This window comes from Tachypleus tridentatus, unplaced genomic scaffold (assembly GCF_004210375.1).
Source record: "Tachypleus tridentatus isolate NWPU-2018 unplaced genomic scaffold, ASM421037v1 Hic_cluster_1, whole genome shotgun sequence".
NCBI lineage: Eukaryota > Metazoa > Arthropoda > Merostomata > Xiphosura > Limulidae > Tachypleus > Tachypleus tridentatus.
Genome location: NW_027467777.1, coordinates 33,078,318 through 33,095,568, shown reverse-complemented (window position 1 = coordinate 33,095,568; position 17,251 = coordinate 33,078,318). Strand labels below are relative to the sequence as shown.

The following is a 17,251-nucleotide window of genomic DNA, read 5'->3' as shown; positions in this document are numbered from 1 at the left end:
AGGTCTAAATGTCACATCTACCTCACTGTGGACAAGGTCTAAATGTCACATCTACCTCACTGTAAACAAGGTCTAAATGTCACATCTACCTCACTGTAGACAAGGTCTAAATGTCACATCTACCTCACTGTGGACAAGGTCTAAATGTCACACCTACCTCACTGTAAACAAGGTCTAAATGTCACATCTACCTCACTGTAAACAAGGTCTAAATGTCACATCTACCTCACTGTAAACAAGGTCTAAATGTCACATCTACCTCACTGTAGACAAGGTCTAAATGTCACATCTACCTCACTGTAAACCAGGTGTAAATGTCACATGTACCTCACTGTGGACAAGGTCTAAATGTCACATCTACCTCACTGTAAACAAGGTCTAAATGTCACATCTACCTCACTGTAGACAAGGTCTAAATGTCACATCTACCTCACTGTAGACAAGGTCTAAATGTCACATCTACCTCACTGTGGACAAGGTCTAAATGTCACACCTACCTCACTGTAAACAAGGTCTAAATGTCACATCTACCTCACTGTAAACAAGGTCTAAATGTCACATCTACCTCACTGTAAACAAGGTCTAAATGTCACATCTACCTCACTGTAGACAAGGTCTAAATGTCACATCTACCTCACTGTAAACCAGGTGTAAATGTCACATGTACCTCACTGTAAACAAGGTCTAAACTATACACAAACTTATTGCAGATGATGACACACACAACGGCCTTACTTGTTTCTGATGGACACATAACAACAACCTTACTTGTTTCTGATGAAGATTGGCATACATAGTAAGTTCCTTGTTCTGTAACCTGTCTGCTGATCCACTGTCCTGTTCAGAAACGTTAAGGATCATTTATATATTAATAATGTAGTTAACACAACTGAAAATATGAATTACTATACTGGTGTCTTTGATATTTATAATTAACACGTTACATTGTTAGATAATCCTCTATATCTATAAAGCACATTGTTAGCTATCCCTCTATATCTATAAAGCACATTGTTAGCTAATCCTTTATATCTATAAAGCACATTGTTAGCTATCCCTCTATATCTATAAAGCACATTGTTAGCTATTCCTTTATATTTATAGAGCACATTGTTAGCTAATCCTATATATCTATACAGCACATTGTTAGCTAATCCTATATATCTATACAGCACATTGTTAGCTAATCCTATATATCTATAGAGCACATTGTTAGCTAATCCTATACATCTATACAGCACATTGTTAGCTAATCTTGTATATCTATAAAGCACATTGTTAGCTAATCCTCTATTTCTATGAAGAACACTATCAGCTAATTTTTTATATTTATACAGCACATTGTTAGCTAATCTTGTATATCTATAAAGCACATTGTTAGCTAATGCTCTATATCTATGAAGAACATTGTCAGCTAATCCTTTATATTTATACAGCACATTGTTAGATAATCTTGTATATCTATAAAACACATTGTTATCTAATCCTATATATCTATAATGCACATTGTTCGCTAATCCTATATTTCTATAAAGCACATTGTTAGCTAATCCTGTGCATCTATAAAGCACATTGTTATCTAATCATTATATTTCTATAAAGCACATTGTTAGTTAATCCCCTATACCTATGAAGCACATTGTTATCTAATCCTATATATCTATAATGCACATTGTTCGCTAATCCTATATTTCTATAAAGCACATTGTTAGCTAATCCTGTGCATCTATAAAGCACATTGTTAGCTAATCCTCTATATCTATAAAGCACATTGTTAGTTAATCCTCTATACCTATGAAGCACATTGTTATCTAATCCTATATTTCTATGAAGCACATTGTTAGCTAATCCTCTATATCTATGAAGAACATTATCAGCTAATCCTTTATATTTATACAGCACATTGTTAGCTAATCTTGCACATCTATACAGCGCATTGTTAGCTAATCCTTTATATCTATACAGCGCATTGTTAGCTAATCCTGCATATATATACAGCACATTGTTAGTTAATCCTCTATACGTATGAAGCACATTGTTATCTAATCCTATATTTCTATAAAGCACATTGTTAGCTAATCCTCTATATCTAGATAATAAACTACTGATATCTAAGAAAGGAAGGTTACAAAAACCTAGATAACAATAATTTATTATAAAACTTTCTCTCACCTGTTGAATCTGTCATCATCATATGCATCTGGAATGTTCAGTGATTGCCCTGTCAAAGCAACATGTCCAGCTATTCCCTTCCCAACTGGAAACCTGAACATACAGATGAAGTTATCTAATGAACAGTTGAGAAGACCACTATAACACAACATCAAATAGATATCACATAATTTACAGTCGAACCAATAATTTTTGTCACAACAAATCATACCAACCTTTAAATAGAACCCATGATGTTTAACCATACATACTATTATATAACGAGTATTATTACAGGTGGATATGAATATAACTAATAACAGTCTAGTGTCATCTACAGAATATACCATAATATATTAAAAAATATTCCATACTGCACACAGATAAAAACACTGATCCACCTTTCAACCTTCTAAAGTAACAAACAGCAAAGTCACAAAAATAATACTAACAACAACAATATTGCAACAATAGTAATACAACCATAATACTACTAACAACAACAGTAGTACAACCAGAATACTAATAACAATAGGTACAACCAGAATAATACTAACAACAACAGTAGTACAACTAGAATACTAATAACAACAATAGTACAACCAGAATAAAACTAATAACAAGAATAGTACAACCAGAATAATTCAAAAAAAAACAATAGTACAACCAGAATAATACTAACAACAGTAATACAACCAGAATAATACCAAGAAAAACTGTAGTACAACCAGAATAATTCTAAGAACAGCAGTACAACCATATTACTACTAACAACAGTAGTACAACCAGAATAATACAAACAACAATAGTACAACCAGAATAATACTAAAAAAACAGCACAACATCCAGAATAATACTAACAACAACAATAGCTAAACCAGAATAATACCAACAACAACATTAGTACAACCAGAATAATACTACGAATAACAGTAGTACAACCAGAATACTACTACCAACAATGGTGGTACAACGAGAATAATACTTAAAACGATACTACATCCAGAAAAAATACTAACAACAACAATAATACAACCAGAATAATACTAACAACAATAGTATAACCAACATACTAAAAACAACAATAGTAATACAACCAGAAAATACTGACAACAACAGTAATACAACCAGAATAATACTAACAACAATGGTACAACCAGAATAATACTAACAACAACAGTAGTACAACCTGAATACTACTAACAACAATAGTACAACAGAGAATAATACCAACAACAACAGTAATACAACCAGAATAATATTAACAACAATAGTACACACAGAATAATACTAACAACAACAGTAGTACAACAAGAATAATACTAACAACAGTGGTACAACCAGAATAATACAATAGTACAACCAGAATAATACTAACAACAACAGTAGTACAACCTGAATACTACTAACAACAATAGTACAACGAGAATAATACCAACAACAACAGTAATACAACCAGAATAATACTAACAACAATAATACACACAGAATAATACTAACAACAGTAGAACAACCAGAATAATACTAACAACAGTAGTACAACCAGAATAATACAATAGTACAACCAGAATAATACTAACAACAATAGTACAACCAGAATAATACTAAAAAACATATTATAACAAAGAAAATACTAACAACAACAATAGCAGAACCAGAATAATACTAACAAACCCATTAGCACAGCCAGAATAATACTACGAATAGCAGTGGTACAACCAGAATACTACTAACAACAATGTTAGTAGAGACGAGAATAATACTAAAAAACAGAACTACATCCAGAATAATACTAACAACAACAACAATACAACCAGAATAATACTAACAACAACAACAGTACAACCAGAATAATACTAACAACAGTAGGTACAACCAGAATAATTCTAACAGTAATAAAACTAGAATAATACTGACAACAATAGTACAACGAGAATAATACTAAAAACAGAACTACAACCAGAATGATACTAACAACAATAATAATACAACCAGAATAATATTAACAACAATAGTATAACCAAAATAATAATAACAACAGTAATACAACCAGAATAATACTAACAACAACAATAGTACAACCAGAATAATACTAACAACAATAGTACAACCAGAATAAAATTAACAACAACAGTAATATAACAAGAATTATACTAACTACAATAGTAGTACAAACATAATACTACTAATAACAACAGTGGTACAACCAGAATACTACTAACAACAATGGTAGTACAACCAGAATAATACTAACAACAACAGTGGTACAACAAGAATAATACTAAAACAGAACTACAACCAGAATGATACTAACAACAATAAGAATACAACCAGAATAATATTAACAACAATAGTATAACCAAAATAATAATAACAACAGTAATACAACCAGAATATTACTAACAACAACAATAGTACAACCAGAATAATACTAACAACAATGTACAACCAGAATAAAATTAACAACAACAGTAATATAACCAGAATTATACTAACTACAACAGTAGTACAAACATAATACTACTAACAACAACAGTAGTACAACCAGAATACTACTAACAACAATGGTAGTACAACCAGAATAATACTAGGAATAACAGTAGTACAACCGGAATACTACCAGCAACAATGGTAGTACAACCAAAATAATAGTACAGAATAACGGTGGTACAACCAGAATAATACTAAAAACAATAGTAAAACCAGAATAATACGAACAACAACAATAGTAGAACCAGCATAATACTTACAACAATAGCACAACGACAATAATACTATAAAAAGTAGCAAAAGCAGAATAATTCTAAAAACAATAGTACAACCAGAATATTACTAACAACAACAGTAATACAACCAGAATAATACTAAGAAGAACAGTAGTACAACCAGAATAATTCTATAAAAGAGTAGCAAAAGCAGAATAATTCTAAAACAATGGTACAACCAGAATAATACTAACAACAATTGTACAACCAGAATAATACTAACAACAACAATAACAGTAATACAACCAGAATAGCACTACGAATAACAATGGTACAACCAGAATATTACTAACAACAATGGTAGTACAACCAGAATAGCACTAACAACAATTGTGGTACAACCAGAATAGTACTACGAGATAACAGTAGTAGAACCAGAATACTACTAACAACAACATTAGTACAACCATAATACTACTAACAATAACAGTGGTACAAACAGAATAATTCTAAAACAGTGGTACAACCAGATTAATACTAACAACAGTGGTACAACCAGAATAATACTAACAATAGTACAACAAGAATAATACTAAAACAATAGTACAACCAGAATAATACTAACAATAATGGTGGTACAACCAGAAAATACTAAATACAAGTACTACAACCAGAATAATACTAACAACAATAGCAGAACCAGAATAATACTAACAACAACATTAGTACAACCAGAATAATACTACGAATAACAGTAGTACAACCAGAATACTACTAACAATAATGGTAGCAGAACGAGAATAATACTAAAACAGAACTACATCCAGAACAATTCTAACAACAACAACAATACAACCAGAATAATACTAACAACAGTGGTACAACCAGAAAAATTCTAACAACAGTAATACAACCAGAATAATACTGACAACAATGGTACAACGAGAATTATACTAAAAAACAGAACTACAACCAGAATAATACTAACAACCAGAATAATACTAATAACAATAGTAATACAACCAAAATAATACTAACGACAATAGTACAACCAGAATAATACTAACAACAACAGTAATATAACCAGAATAATACTAACAACAATAGTGGTACAAACATAATACTACTAACAACAACAGTAGTACAACCAGAATACTACTAACAACAATAGTACAACCAGAATAATACTACCAACAACAGTAATACAACCAGAATAATACTAACAACAATAGTAGTACAACCAGAATAACATTAACAACATTAGTACAACCAGAATAATACTAACTACAACAGTGGTACGACAAGAATAATACTAACGACAGTAGTACAACCAGAATAATACTAACAACAACAATAGTACAACCAGAATAATTCTAACAACAATGGTACAACCAGAATAATACTAACAACAGTATAATAACCATAATACTACTAACAACAGTAATACAACCAGAATAATACTAAGAACAACTGTACTACAACCAAAATACTATTAACAACAACAGTAGTAAACCCAGAATAACACTACGAATAACAGTAATACAACCAGAATAGCACTACGAATAACAGTAATACAAACCAGAATAATACTAAGAACAATAGTAGTACAACCAGAATAATACTAAGAACAATAGTAGTACAACCAGAATAATACTAACAACAACAGTAGTACAACCAGAATAATACTAACAAGAACAATGGTACAACCAGAATAATTCTAACAACAATGGTACAACCAGAATAATACTAACAACAGTAGTACAACCAAAATACTACTAACAACAACAGTAATACAACCAGAATAATACTAACAACAACAATGGTACAACCAGAATAATACTAACAACAATGGTACAACCAAAATAAAATTAACAACAACAGTAATATAACAAGAATTATACTAACTACAATAGTAGTACAAACATAATACTACTAACAACAACAATGGTGGTACAACCAAAATAATAGTACGAATAACGGTAGTACAACCAGAATAATACTAAAAACAATAGTACAACCAGAATAATACGAACAACAACAATAGTAGAACCAGCATAATACTTACAACAATAGCACAACGAGAATAATACTATAAAAAGTAGCAAAAGCAGAATAATTCTAAAAACAATAGTACAACCAGAATATTACTAACAACAACAGTAATACAACAGAATAATACTAAGAAGAACAGTAGTACAACCAGAATAATTCTATAAAAGTAGCAAAAGCAGAATAATTCTAAAAACAATAGTACAACCAGAATAATACTAACAACAATTGTACAACCAGAATAATACTAACAACAACAATAACAGTAATACAACCAGAATAGCACTACGAATAACAATAGTACAACCAAGAATATTACTAACAACAATGGTGGTACAACCAAAATAGCACTAACAATAACAGTAGTACAAACAGAATACTACTAATAACAACATTAATACAACCAGAATAATACTAAGAACAACTGTAGTACAACCAGAATAATTCTAAAAACAGAAGTACAACCAGATTAGTACTAACAACAGTAGTACAACCAGAATAATACTAACAATAGTACAACAAGAATAATACTAACAACAATAGTACAACCAGAATAATACTAACAATAATGGTAGTACAACCAGAAAAATACTAAATACAGTACTACAAACCAGAATAATACTAACAACAATAGCAGAACCAGAATAATACTAACAACAACATTAGTACAACCAGAATAATACTACGAGATAACAGTAGTACAACCAGAATACTACTAACAATAATGGTAGCAGAACCAGAATAATACTAAAAACAGAACTACATCCAGAACAATTCTAACAACAACAACAATACAACCAGAATAATACTAACAACAGTAGTACAACCATTATAATTCTAACAACAACAGTAATACAACCAGAATAATACTGACAAGAATAGTACAACGAGAATAATACTAAAACAGAACTACAACGAGAATAATACTAACAACAAGAATAATACAACCAGAATAATACTAATAACAATAGTAATACAACCAGAATAATACTAACGACAATAGTACAACCAGAATAATATTAACAACAATAGTACAACCAGAATAATACTAACAACAACAGTGGTACAACCAAAATAATACTAACGACAATAGTACAACCAGAATAATATTAACAACAATAGTACAACCAGAATAATACTAACAACAACAGTAGTACAACAAGAATAATACTAACGACAGTAGTACAACCAGAATAATACTAAAACAGAACTGCAACCGGAATAATACTAACAAGAATAATACAACAGAGAATAATACTAATAACAATAGTAATACAACCAGAATAATACTAACAACAACAACAGTACTACAACCAAAATAATACTAACAACAATAGTACAACCAGATCACTACTAACAACAGTAGTACAACAAGAATAATACTAAAAATATTACAACCAGCATAATACTAACAACAATATTACAGCCAGAATAATACTAACAACAACAGTAGTACAACCAAAATACTACTAACAACAATAGTAGTACAACAATAATAATAATAACAACAACAATGGTACAACCAGAATAATTCTAACAACAATAGTACAACCAGAATAATACTAACAACAGTAGTAGAACCAGAATAATACTAACAACAAAAAATAGCAGAACCAGTATAATACAAAAACAACAACAGTAGTACAACCAGAATAATACAAACAACAGTAGTAATACAACCAGAATACTACTAACAACAACATTAGTACAACCATAATACTACTAACAACAACAGTAGTACAACCAGAATACTACTAACAACAATGGTGGTACAACCAGAATAATACTACGAATAACAGTAGTACAACCAGAATAATACTAACAACAACAATAGTACAACCAGAATACAACTAACAACAACAGTAATACAACCAGAATAATACTAAGAATAATATTAGTACAACCAGAATAATTCTAAAAACAGTAGTACAACCAGAATAATTCTAACAACAACAGTAATACAACCAGAATAATACTAACAACAATAGTACAACCAGAATAATTCTAACAACAATGGTAGTACAACCAGAATAATACTACGAATAACAGTAGTACAACCAGAATATTACAAACAACAATGGTAGTACAACCAGAATAATACTAACAACAATAGTAGAACCAGAATAATACTAACAACAATGGTGGTACAACCAGAATAATACTACGAATAACAGCAGAACAACCAGAATACTACTAACAACAATGGTAGTACAACGAGAATAATACTACGAATAACAGTGGTACAACCATGATACTACTAACAACAACAGTGAAAATACAACCAGAATACTAATAACAACAACAGTGGTACAACCATGATACTACTAACAACAACAGTAGTACAACCAGAATACTAATAACAACAACAGTGGTACAACGAGAATAATACTACGAATAACAGTAGTACCGCCAGAATACTACTAAATACAATGGTAGTACAACCAGAATAATACTAACAACAATGGTACAACCAGAATAATACTAAGAACAACAATAGTAGAACCAGAATAATACCAACAACAATAGTACAACCAGAATAATACTAAAAACATAATAGTATAACCAGAATAATACTAACAACAAAAATAGCAGAACCAGAATAATACAAACAACAACAGTAATACAACCAGAATAATATTACGAATAACAGTAGTACAACCAGAATACTACTAACAACAACATTAGTACAACCATAATACTACTAACAACAGTGGTACAACCAGAATACTACTAACAACAATGGTAGTACAACCTGAATAAGGCTACGAATAACAGTAGTACAACCAGAATACTAATAACAACAATGGTAGTACAACCAGAATAATAATACGAATAACAGTAGTACAACCAGAATAATACTACGTATAACAGTAGTACAACCAGAATAATACTACGTATAACAGTAGTACAACCAGAATAATACTAACATCAATGGTACAACCAGAATAATACTAACAACAACAATAGTAGAACCAGAATAATACTACGAATAACAGTAATACAACCAGAATAGCACAACGAATAACAGTAGTAGAACCAAAATACTACTAACAACAATGGTGGTACAACCAGAATAGCACTAACAACAATAGTGGTACAACCAGAATAGTACTACGAATAACAATAGTACAAACCAGAATACTACTAACAACAACATTAGTACAACCATAATACTACTATCAATAACAGTGGTACAACCAGAATACTACTAACAACAATGGTAGTACAACCAGAATAATACTACGAATAACAGTGGTACAACCAGAATACTACTAACAACAATATTAGTACAACCATAATACTACTAACAACAACACTAGTACAACCAGAATATTACTAACAACAATGGTAGTACAACCAGAATAATAATACGAATTACATTAGTACAACAAGAATACTACTTACAACAATGGTAGTACAACCAAAATACTACTAACAACAATGGTAGTAAAACCAGAATAATACTACGAATAACAATAGTACAACCAGGATACTACTAACAACAACACTAGTACAACCAGAATATTACTAACAACAATGGCAGTACAACCAGAATAATAATACAGAATTACATTAGTACAACAAGAATACTACTTACAACAATGGTGGTACAACCAGAATACTACTACGAATAACAATAGTACAACCAGGATACTACTAACAAAAACACTAGTACAACCAGAATATTACTAACAACAATGGTAGTACAACCAGAATAATAATACGAATTACATTAGTACAACAAGAATACTACTTACAACAATGGTAGTACAACCAGAATACTACTAACAACAATGGTGGTACAACCAGAATAATACTACGAATAACAATGGTACAACCAGGATACTACTAACAACATCATTAGTACAACCATAATACTACTAACACCAGTAGTACAACCAGAATACACCTAACAACAACAGTGGTACAATGAGAATAATACTACGAATAACAGTAGTACAACCAGAATACTACTAACAACAACATTAGTACAACCATAATACTAGTAACAATAACAGTAATAAAACCAGAATATTACTAACAACAATGGTAGTACAACCAGAATAATACTAACAACAACATTAGTACACCCATAATAATACTAACACCAATGGTAGTACAACCAGAATAATACTACGAATAACAGTGGTACAACCAGAATACTAACAACAACATTAGTACAACCATAATACAACTAACAAGAACAGTAGTACAACCAGAATACTTCTCACAACAACAGTAGTAGAAGGAGAATAATACTGCGAATAACAGTAGTACAACCAGAATACTACTAACAACAATGGAAGAACAACTAGAATAATACTACGAATAACAGTAGTACAACCAGAATAGTACTAACAACATTGGTAGTATAATCAGAATAATACTAACAACAACAGTACAACCAGAAAATACTAACAACAACAATAGTAGAACCAGAATAATACTAACAACAGTAATACTACCAGAATAATACTAACAATAGTACAACCAAAATAATACTAAAAACAGTACTACAACCAAAAAATAATACCAACAACAACAATAGCAGAACCAGAATAATACTAACAACAACATTAGTACAACCAGAATAATATTACGAATAACAGTACTACAAACCAGAATACTACTAACAACCATGGTAGTACAACCAGAATAATACTATGAATAACAGTAGTACAACCAGAATACTACTAACAACAACATTAGTACAACCATAATACTAGTAACAACAACAGTAATAAAACCAGAATATTACTAACAACAATGGTAGTACAACCAGAATAATACTAACAACAACATTAGTACACCCATAATAATACTAACACCAATGGTAGTACAACCAGAATAATACTACGAATAACAGTAGTTCAACCAGAATACTAACAACAACATTAGTAGAACCATAATACAACTAACAAGAACAGTAGTACAACCAGAATACTTCTCACAACAATGGAAGAACAACTAGAATAATACTACGAATAACAGTAGTACAACCAGAATACTACTAACAACATTGGTAGTATAATCAGAATAATACTAACAACAACAGTACAACCAGAAAAAATACTAACAACAACAATAGTAGAACCAGAATAATACTAAAAAAACAGTACTACAAAACCAAAATAATACCAACAACAACAATAGCAGAACCAGAATAATACTAACAACAACATTAGTACAACCAGAATAATATTACGAATAACAGTACTACAACCAGAATACTACTAACAAACCATGGTAGTACAACCAGAATAATACTACGAATAACAGTAGTACAACCAGAATACTACTAACAACAACATTAGTACAACCATAATACTAGTAACAACAACAGTAATAAAACCAGAATATTACTAACAACATTAGTACACCCATAATAATACTAACACCAATGGTAGTACAACCAGAATAATACTACGAATAACAGTAGTACAACCAGAATACTAACAACAACATTAGTACAACCATAATACAACTAACAAGAACAGTAGTACAACCAGAATACTTCTCACAACAACAGTAGTACAAGGAGAATAATACTACGAATAACAGTAGTACAACCAGAATACTACTAACAACAATGGAAGAACAACTAGAATAATACTACGAATAACAGTAGTACAACCAGAATACTACTAACAACATTGGTAGTATAATCAGAATAATACTAACAACAACAGTACAACCAGAAAAATACTAACAACAACAATAGTAGAACCAGAATAATACTAACAACAGTAATACTACCAGAATAATACTAACAATAGTACAACCAGAATAATACTAAAAACAGTACTACAACCAAAATAATACCAACAACAACAATAGCAGAACCAGAATAATACTAACAACAACATTAGTACAACCAGAATAATACTAACAACAACAGTGGTACAACCAGAATACTAATAACAACAATGGTAATACAACCAGAATACCACTTACAACAATGATAGTACAATCAGAATAGTACTATGAATAACAGTAGTGCAACCAGAATAATACTACGAATAACAGTTGTACAACAACCACAATACCAACAATAACAAGGTTTTATTGTTTCTCTACTTAGACACTGCTGTTATACGAGTATGTTTTTCACAGATAACCTTAGTTTGTAATAAATTATTGTTTATTATTATAATCTACATATGGTTACACTGTCATGTCACACTCAATGTGGTTTCTTTGGTTATATTTATTTACTTAAATTCTGTTTATCTGTACCGGATTTCTTTCGACGTCTCTGAAACAGACACAGTAGACTTGCTCTCTTGGTCTCCGCTGACGTCAAATATTCGAGCATACAATTCCTTAGTTCGTCCGTCAACCAGGAAAAGTGAAGCCCTGTCAGCGTTCACCAGCTTTTGAGCGAATGTCTGAAGATGTAATAAAGATAAAATATCTCATTAAAACCATTGACGTAAATCATATGTACAATATTTAATAAAAGGTATCACGGTAAGTGAAGGGTATCGCTTATCTTAAGGAAATGTTACGATAAGCAACAATAACTCAAACACACACAATAAATATTAATACCTCCCCCAGTTGTGGTAATAAAATCTTATAAGTTACGTTTGTTGAAAGTAAAGACCTGTAGATATGAGGCTTCATTATCTCATCTTGGACTCTGTATCTTTATTATAATCATGAGAGTCAACTGTCTGCCATCTCTCATTATTTAGACTAATTCAAACAAATTCGCTATATCTGGGAAAACAGTTTTTCGTGCAAATGCCAATTTACATTCTGTTATTAATTAATTTTAATAAATATGTTTCCTGATATTAATATGTTTTCAATTAACTTACATTCAGGTTTTTAATTTGTTTGGTTTCTTAGTCTTATAGGGCCTGCTTTGTTCATGACCAACCTGATATTATAATTTTCCTAATTAATACACATTTTGTTTTTAATTAGTTTCACAACGAACTTTCGTGTTTATTAAATATCTTCCTGGTCTGTGATATCGGGGTTAAATTCCCTTATTTTATGATCAATATCTATTTGCTTATATTTAATAACTGAATATGAATATTATTTGAGCTTCAATGTCTTTAGTTTTAGATATATGTAAAATATTAACAATAAAATATAGTTATTGTTGTTAGTGCCATACGTTCATTTATTACCTATTTATAAAGATAAAATAAAGCGAGGGAAAACTAAACAACGGTTAGGCTTAACCTCCAAACAAAATTATAAACATGATTCGATTTGTTCTTGTTAATGTAACAAGGCGAGTATTCAACTAAGAACAGTTAGGCTTAACCTCCAAACAAAATTATAAACATGATTCGATTTGTTCTTGTTAATGTAACAAGGCGAGTATTCAACTAAGAACAGTTAGGCTTAACCTCCAACCTAAATTATAAACATAATTCTATTTGTTCTTGTTAATATAACAAGGCGAGTATTCAACTAAGAACAGTTAGGCCTAACCTCCAAACTAAATTATAAACATGATTCTATTTGTTCTTGTTAATATAACAAGGCGAGTATTCAACTAAGAACAGTTAGGCCTAACCTCCAAACTAAATTATAAACATGATTCGATTTGTTCTTGTTAATATAACAAGGCGAGTATTCAACTAAGAACAGTTAGGCTTAACCTCCAAACTAAATTATAAAAAGAATTTGGGATCATTGTTATTTAAATAACAAGATAAGAGTTAAACTACACAATGATTGGGCTTAACCTTCAAACTAAACTAAAAACCGAAAATAGTCTGATATTCATCCAATAAAACAATAGGTAGAATTAACCAGTTTAAAGTACTAGATAACGCGACAACATGTTCTTACCATTATCTTGACTATCACTGAGTCCATTGAAATCATGTCTTGAAAGATTGACCTAAAATATATATATATAACATTATTTTCTGCCTACTGTATATCTGCCCTGAAGATTTCAACAAATACAATCACCATATAACTGTATCTTAGCTCAACAAATAACATCACCATGTAACTCTAACTTAGCTCAACAAATAACATCACCATGTAACTCTAACTTACCCCTAATACAAAAGAAAAGTTAAAAAAGTATTTGAAATAATAAGTCGCAATTATTTTTAACTTTCAAACTTCATTATACAAAATAATTTAAAAGATCTAAAGCAATCCTATTCAGAGAACATTATCCTATTATAGTCCTCACCACACAATGTTATTTTGAACCTATTGTAGTCCTCATCACACAATGTTATATTGAAACTATTGTAGTCATCATCAATGATAGTTCTACTGTAGTCATCATCAATGATAATCCTACTGTAGTCATCATCAATGATAGTTCTACTGTAGTCATCATCAATGATAATCCTACTGTAGTCATCATCAATGATAGTTCTACTGTAGTCATCATCAATGATAATCCTACTGTAGTCATCATCAATGATAGTTTTACTGTAGTCATCATCAATGATAGTTCTACTGTAGTCATCATCGATGATAGTCCTACTGTAGTCATCATCAATGTTAGTCCTGCTGTAGTCATGATCAATGACAGTTCTACTGTAGTCATCATCAATGACAGTCCTGCTGTAGTCGTCATCAATGACAGTTCTACTGTAGTCGTCATCAATGACAGTTCTACTGTAGTCATCATCAATGATAGTCCTGCTGTAGTCATCATCAATGATAGTCCTGCTGTAGTCATCATTAATGATAGTTCGACTGTAGTCATCATCAATGATAGTCCTACTGTAGTCATCATCAATGATAGTTCTACTGTAGTCATCATCGATGATAGTCCTACTGTAGTCATCATCAATGATAGTTCTACTGAAGTCATCATCAATGTTAGTCCTACTGTAGTCATCATCAATGATAGTTCTACTGTAGTCATCATCGATGATAGTCCTACTGTAGTCATCATCAATGTTAGTCCTGCTGTAGTCATGATCAATGACAGTTCTACTGTAGTCATCATCAATGACAGTCCTGCTGTTGTCATCATCAATGATAGTCCTGCTGTAGTCATCATCAATGACAGTCCTGCTGTTGTCATCATCAATGATAGTTCTACTATAATCATCATCAATGATAGTTCTACTATAGTCATCATCAATGATAGTCCTGCTGTAGTCATTATCAATGATAGTCCTGCTGTAGCCATCATCAATGTTAGTCCTGCTGTAGTCATCATCGATGATAGTCCTACTGTAGTCATCATCAATGATAGTCCTGCTGTAGTCATCCTCAGTGATGGTTCTACTGTAGTCATCATCAATGATAGTCCTACTGTAGTCATCATCAATGATAGTTCTACTATAGTCATCATCAATGATAGTCCTGCTGTAGTCATTATCAATGATAGTTCTACTGTAGTCATCATCAATGACAGTCCTGCTGTAGTCGTCATCAATGAAAGTTCTACTGTAGTCATCATCAATGATAGTCCTGCTGTAGTCATCATCAATGATAGTCCTGCTGTAGTCATCATCAATGATAGTTCTACTGTAGTCATCATCAATGATAGTCCTACTGTAGTCATCATCAATGATAGTTCTACTGTAGTCATCATCGATGATAGTCCTACTGTAGTCATCATCAATGATAGTTCTACTGTAGTCATCATCAATGTTAGTCCTACTGTAGTCATCATCAATGATAGTTCTACTGTAGTCATCATCAATGATAGTTCTACTGTAGTCATCATCGATGATAGTCCTACTGTAGTCATCATCAATGTTAGTCCTGCTGTAGTCATGATCAATGACAGTTCTACTGTAGTCATCATCAATGACAGTCCTGCTGTTGTCATCATCAATGATAGTCCTGCTGTAGTCATCATCAATGACAGTCCTGCTGTTGTCATCATCAATGATAGTTCTACTATAATCATCATCAATGATAGTTCTACTATAGTCATAATCAATGATAATCCTGCTGTAGTCATCATCAATGATAGTTCTACTATAGTCATCATCAATGATAGTCCTGCTGTAGTCATCATCAATGATAGTTCTACTTTAGTCATCATCAATGACAGTCCTGCTGTAGTCGTCATCAATGACAGTCCTACTGTAGTCATCATCAATGATAGTTCTACTGTAGTCATCATCAATGATAGTCCTGCTGTAGTCATCATCAATGATAGTCCTGCTGTAGTCATCATCAATGATAGTTCTACTATAGTCATCATCAATGATAATCCTGCTGTAGTCATCATCAATGATAGTCCTGCTGTAGTCATCATCAATGATAGTTCTACTGTAGTCATCATCAATGATAATCCTGCTGTAGTCATCATCAATGTTAGTCCTACTGTAGTCATCATCAATGATAGTTCTACTGTAGTCATCATCAATGATAGTTCTACTGTA

The 17,251-nt window shown here is 31.2% G+C and overlaps 1 pseudogene across 1 annotated transcript in view; it reads right to left on the bottom strand.

Moving 5' to 3' along the window:
* Positions 1 to 685: 685 nt before the first annotated feature.
* LOC143241817 (cAMP and cAMP-inhibited cGMP 3',5'-cyclic phosphodiesterase 10A-like) overlaps positions 686 to 17,251 on the bottom strand; it is an 86,506-nt pseudogene continuing 69,940 nt past the window's right edge. Inside the window, exons 13-16 of the transcript XR_013022287.1 lie at positions 14,724 to 14,775; positions 13,143 to 13,294; positions 2,173 to 2,265; positions 686 to 837 (exon numbers count right to left, since the gene is read on the bottom strand). The product of XR_013022287.1 is annotated as a cAMP and cAMP-inhibited cGMP 3',5'-cyclic phosphodiesterase 10A-like (transcript). The remainder of the gene's footprint in view (positions 838 to 2,172; positions 2,266 to 13,142; positions 13,295 to 14,723; positions 14,776 to 17,251) is intronic.